At 38.3% G+C, this 6,308-nt stretch overlaps 1 non-coding gene across 1 annotated transcript; it reads left to right on the forward strand.

Moving 5' to 3' along the window:
* The first annotated feature begins 2,185 nt into the window (after positions 1–2,185).
* Positions 2,186–2,257, forward strand: TRNAS-GCU (transfer RNA serine (anticodon GCU)). Its single transcript has one exon. It is a non-coding gene; the product is annotated as a tRNA-Ser (tRNA).
* The last annotated feature ends 4,051 nt before the right edge of the window (positions 2,258–6,308 follow it).

The following is a 6,308-nucleotide window of genomic DNA, read 5'->3' on the forward strand; positions in this document are numbered from 1 at the left end:
GGAATCACAGAAAACACAGGCACTGCTGAGGACATTGTCCAAGGTAGGGAGTTAAGAGAAATAGCCTTGATTCCCTCCTCTCTCCCCACCGATGTCCAGTCTTCTGATTCCCCTCTTTAATCCAACCTATGTATAAGTCAGAGGGAAAAGGACATTCAGAAAATATAGTGAAACAGGAGAAGGTCTGAAAAGGAATGGGAGACCAAACCAGTACATGGCTGGTTCCCCAAATTGCTAATTAACCAGCTTGCCCCAGTGGCCCATTTTCTCAATCAAACCATAGATATTGCCTATTCAGTAATGGTGAAAATCAAGCATCTATTTCTGAAAATATGGTTGGTGACAGCGTACGTATATGTACAAGAAAGAACCGAGTTCATCATTTCCTTCAATAGCCACTAGTAACATTTGGCATGGATATAAGTTAGGAAGATAAAGAGATGATATCTTTATTGGAACTTAATGACCTGAGAAAGTTAGGTCTTACTTTCAATGCCACAGCTTAAAATATTGTGTCATTAGCTTTCTTATATATTCCCCCACAAACTTCTAAAGTAGGCTCCCAAAGGGCATTACTATTCACTGTAGAATTGATTTACATTTTGTCATATTGAAACAAAATGGCAACTCATGCACCATTTCATATGGACAGCTTCAAGTGAAAAAAAATATGATTCATGAGCAAGATTTAATAGTATGTGCTATTAAAGGATTGATAGTATACTGGAGCATTTAGACATAGATACCTTCTTGAAGAATTTATGCAGTTACTAAAGAGACCCCTAAGATGTCTGAAATAAGACTCAGAAGAAGAGTCCATTTATCTTCCCCTGAAAAATTTAGTATTTGGCTACCTTTACAATTTTGATTACAACTGTGGGTGCTGCTTTCATTAAACATCAGCAGATGAATGGATAAGAAAGCTGTGGTACATATACACAATGGAGTATTATTACTCAGCCATTAAAAAGAATACATTTGAATCAGTTCTAATGAGGTGGATGAAACTGGAGCTGATCATATAGAGTGAAGTAAGCTAGAAAGAAAAACACCAATACAGTATACTAACACATATATACGGAATTTAGAAAGATGGTAATCATAACCCTGTATGCGAGACAGCAAAATAGACACAGATGTGTAGAACAGACTTTTGGACTCTGAGGAAGAGGGAGAGGGTGGGATGATTTGGGAGAATGGCATTGAAACATGTATACTATCATGTAAGAAATGAATCACCAGTCTATGTTCAATGCAGGATACAGGATGCTTGGGGCTGGTGCACGGGGGTGATCCAGAGAGATGATATGGGGTGGGAGGGGGGGTTCAGGACTGGGAACTCATGTACACCCTTGGTGGATTCATGTCAATGTATGGCAAAACCAATACAGTAAAGTAAAATAAAGTAAAAAAAAAAAAAAAAAAAAATTCTGATTCAAAAACAAGAAAGAAAAAAAATTCCCACAGAACCAACCACAAACACTTGATGAAAAAGGATAAAAGAGGTAGGAATAAAGTTACCTAAGGAGGCAAAAACCTGTACTCTGAAAACTACATGAAGTTGTTGAAATTGAAGATGACATAATTAGACGAAAGGATATGCCACATTCTTGGATTGGAAGAATCAATATTTTTAAAACGACCATACTACCCAAGGCAATCTACAGATACGATGCAATCTCTGTCAAAATGACAATGGCAATTTTCACAGACATAGAACAGTTTTTAAACTTTGTATTGAAACATAAAAGACCTCAAATAGCCAAAGCAATTATGAGAAAGATGGAGCTAGAGGAATCAGGTTCCTTGACTTCAAACTATACTACAAAGCTGCAGTAATCTAAATAGCATGGTATAGCACAAAAACAGATATATAGGTCAATAGAACAGGATAGTAAGCCCAGAAATAAATTATTAATTAATAATTAATCTACTACAAAGGATGCAAGAAATTCAATGTAGAAAAGACAGTCTCTTCAATAAGTGGTGCTGGGAAAACTAGACAGCTACATGTAAAAGAATGAACTTAGAACACTAACACCATACACAAAAATAAACTCAAAATGTATAAAGACCTAAATCTAAGACTGGATACCATTACATTCCTGGAAGAAAACATGGTTGATACTGTTTGTCATAAGTTGCAGCACTATTTTTTCGGACCCATCTCCTAGGGTATTGGGCTTCCCTTGTAGCTCAGTTGGTAAAGAATCTGCCTGCTGTGCAGAAGACCCAGGTTCAATCCCTGGGTTGGGAAGATCCCCTGGAGAAGGAAATGGCAACCCACTCCAGTATCTTTGGCTGGAAAGTCTCATGGACAGAGAAGCCTGGTGGGCTGCAGTCCCTGGGGTCGCAAAGAGTCGGGCACAACTGAGCAACTAACACTTACTTACCCAGGGTATTGGAAATAAAAATTACATAAATTGGACCTAATTAAACTTAAGAACTTTCGCACAGTATGAAAAAAGACAACTTTTCATTGTCTTTGAAACAAATATTTCCAACTATTCTGACTAAGAAGGGATTAATTTCCAAAATAAATAAACATCTCATTCAGCTCAATATCAAAACAGCCAAATCAAAAAATGGGCAGAAGATATAAATTTTTTTAAAGAAAACATATAGATCAACAACAAGCACATGAAAAGTTGTTTAACATCACTAATTATTAGAGAAATACAAATCAAAACTAGAAGATGGTATCACCTCACATCGGCCAGAATGACCAGCATCAAAAAATCCACAAACAATAAAGGCTGGAGAGGGTGTGGAGAAAAGGAACCCTTCTACACTGCTGATATGATTGTAAATTGGTACAATTTCTATTTCTAAAAATAGAAATATCATATGATCCAACAGTCCTACTTCTAGGCAGTTGCCCAGAGTAAAAGCATAATCCAAAAAGATACATTCACTTGAATATTCACTGCAGTGCTATTTACAATACCCAGGACATGGAAGAAACTTAAGTGTTAATAAAGAGGAATATATAGATAAGATATGGTACATATATGCAAGGGATTCCCTGGTGTCTCAGATGATAAAGAATCCGCTTGCAATGCGGGAGACCTGGGTTCGATCCCTGGGTTAGGAAGATCCCTAGAGGAGGGCATGGCAACACACTCTATATTCTTGTTTGCAGAATGCCCATGGACAGAGGAGCCTGGTAGGCTCCAAAGAGTTGGACACGACTGAGCAACTAACCACAGCATAGCACATATATGAAATGGAATGTCAGTCAGCTATAAAAAAGAATAAAATAATGCCATTTGCAACAACATGCATGGACCTAGAGATCATACTAGATGAAGCAGGTCAGAGGGTATACACACACAAACACACATACAACTGAATCACTTTGATGTATACCTGAAACTAACAAACACATTGTAAATCAACTGTATTTAAATGAAAATTAAAGTATGTATACACACACATACATGAAGTAGCCCTCCTCCCAAACTTCTTCATTAGCATTGCATTACCCAGGTCTATGACCTGATGCTAGCCTTTCTAATTTTACTTCCAGGACCTTTTAAGTTGTGTTCATCCAAACTGTTATTCACTACCATGTCTTTAATGGCTCTGAGTTCATTAGAATTGCCTCCAGTCCAGTTGGTCAGAAGCCTCTATGAAGGATTCCACACTTAAAGAAATTAGGTTATATCTAAGGATAACCTTAATACAAACATGAACAGTGATTTGTTCCAGTGAATCCTTATCATATACTTAGTATGGTATTGTTGTTTCCCTATAAGTCTAGATTTGTTGAGCAATTGTTGCCTCTCTATTCTTCATTTTACCTATGCAAATAGCTTGAGGACATTTGAATATGATTGAATAAAGGAACGGTAAAAAGCTTGCATAAAAAAATGTGCTGAATTTCTGAAATCAGAACCTGTTTTCCTTTCCTCCCTTAGTTTTCTCGGTCTGCTTTTGTTTTTATGGAAATCTATAATCTCTGTCATTGTGAAAGTCTTACTTGAAAGAGATACCTTAATACTAATAACACATAGTGAGAATATATTACAGGTAGCCCTAATAAATGGACACACCCATTCTCAGCCTTACTTTAGAAGCAATTAAACAATAGGAAAGGAACAAAATTTAAAAACAAAAAAAATATATGATTATGAATAGAACTGTTTGGAGAATGTGATGAGTGCATAGTAATAGTGGACTTCATAAAATTGATTTCCAGAATTAAATACATAATAACAGAACTCCCAAAAAAGAGTGCTTGCCCCTGTGAAATTTCATACATGAAGGATCGGGTTAGACTAGTTCCAAAACTCAAGGAAGACGGAAGGGGCTGAGCTTTTCATATGCTCAGCTTCTTTCCATAACCGACTAATCATATTAGTAATTCCTTCTCTCTTGGGAAGTAGCAAGTAGGTAGAAGAAGCCAGGTGATTCACCAAAAAATAAAGGCAAGAATAGAAACACATTTTGTCTACTAGTGTCATCCTTTGTTTAATTTATAACTAGATCTCTCCTTTTCTCCTTCTTTCCTATTTTCATTCTTTTTTATTTTCAATTTAATTCATAAAGTAAATATCAATTGAGCACCTGCTTTGGGCTGGTCTATGACAGGATTGGTCCCATCACTTCATGGCAAATAGATGGGAAAACAATGGAAACAGTGACAGACTTTATTTTGGGGGGCTCCAAAATCCCTGCAGATTGTGACTGCAGCCATGAAATTAAAAGATGCTTGCTCCTTGGAAGAAAAGCTATGACTAAGCTACATAGCATATTAAAAAGCAGAGCCATTTCTTTGCCAAGCAAGGTCCATCTAGTCAAAGCTATGGTTTTTCCAGTAGTCATGTATGGGTGTGACAGTTGGACTATAAAGAAAGCTGAGCACCAACGAATGAATGCTTTTGAACTGTGGTGTTGGAGAAGACTCTTAAGAGTCCCTTGGACTCCAAGGAGATCCAACCAGTCCATCCTAAAGGAAATCAGTCCTGAATATTCATTGGAAGGACTGATGCTGAAGCTGAAACTCCAATACTTTGGCCACCTGATGCAAAGAACTGATTCATTGGAAAAGACCCTGATGCTGGGAAGATTGAAGGGGACAACAGAGGATGAGAATGTTGGATGGCATCACTGACTCGATGGACATGGGTTTGGGTGAACTCCGGGAGTTTGTGATGGACAGGGAAGCCTAGCATGCTGCAGTCCATGGAGTTGCAAAGAGTTGGACATGACTGAGCGATTGGACTGAACTGATGACAGGATTGTTTTGTTCTCCATTTTTTCCTCCATGCTTACTTGTGTTTTAAGCTTACCTGTTACCTATATGCTACTGCTACTGCTAAGTCACTTCAGTTGTGTCTGACTCTGTGCGACCCCATAGACAGCAGCCCACCAGGCTCCCCCGTCTCTGGGATTCTCCAGGCAAGAACACTGGAGTGGGTTGCCATTTACTTCTCCAATACATGAAGGTGAAAAGTGAAAGGGAAGTTGCTCAGTCGTATCCGAGTCTTAGCGACCCCATGGACTGCAGCCTACCAGGTTCCTTCATTCATAGGATTTTCCAGGCAAGAGTACTGGAGTGGGGTGCCATTGCCTTCTCCATGTTACCTATATGGGCACTGCCAATTCTATTGAAGGGACATAGCAGGGTAAATGACACTTTTATATATGCTTGTCAAGGTCTCTGTTGAGTACTATTTTAAATTCATTCACTAAATCATGCAAAACATTTATTAAGCACTTAGTGTGTGATACTTTCAAGTATTAGGGATAAAATGGTAAATGAGTCAGAAAGAGTTCTTGCCTCAAGGAGTTTATATTTAGGGAGATAATAAGAAAACAAATAGATACATTATGTAATATCAGGCAGAGATAAGTGTTTCAAGGAAAATAGCTCAGGGTAAAGGAAGTGAGAAATAAAGCCTGGTTTGGAATAGGGTCAGGAGGGAAAGTCTAAGATGAGAATCTCTAAGAATAGGTCTGAAAGAAAGTAGTAAGCATAGTTTCTACCATAATGTGTGCATGCTCAGTCATTTGACTCTGCAACCCCATGGACCATAGCCCTCCAGGCTCCTCTCTCCATGGGATTCTCCAGACAATAATACTGGAGTGGGTTGCCATGCCCTCCTCCAGGGATCTTCCTGATTCAGGGATCGGACCTGTGTCTCTTGTGTCTCCTGCATTGGCACACTTACGCCACTTGGAAAGCCCCTAGATGGCAATGAAAACATATGAGGAAGAGCCTTCAAAGTGAATGCAACAAGTATAAAACTTGTGGGACAGAAACAACTTGAAGTTTGTTTCAGTAAAAGAAGTACATAGAACAT

Source organism: Capricornis sumatraensis, chromosome 8 (genome assembly GCF_032405125.1).
Source record: "Capricornis sumatraensis isolate serow.1 chromosome 8, serow.2, whole genome shotgun sequence".
NCBI lineage: Eukaryota > Metazoa > Chordata > Mammalia > Artiodactyla > Bovidae > Capricornis > Capricornis sumatraensis.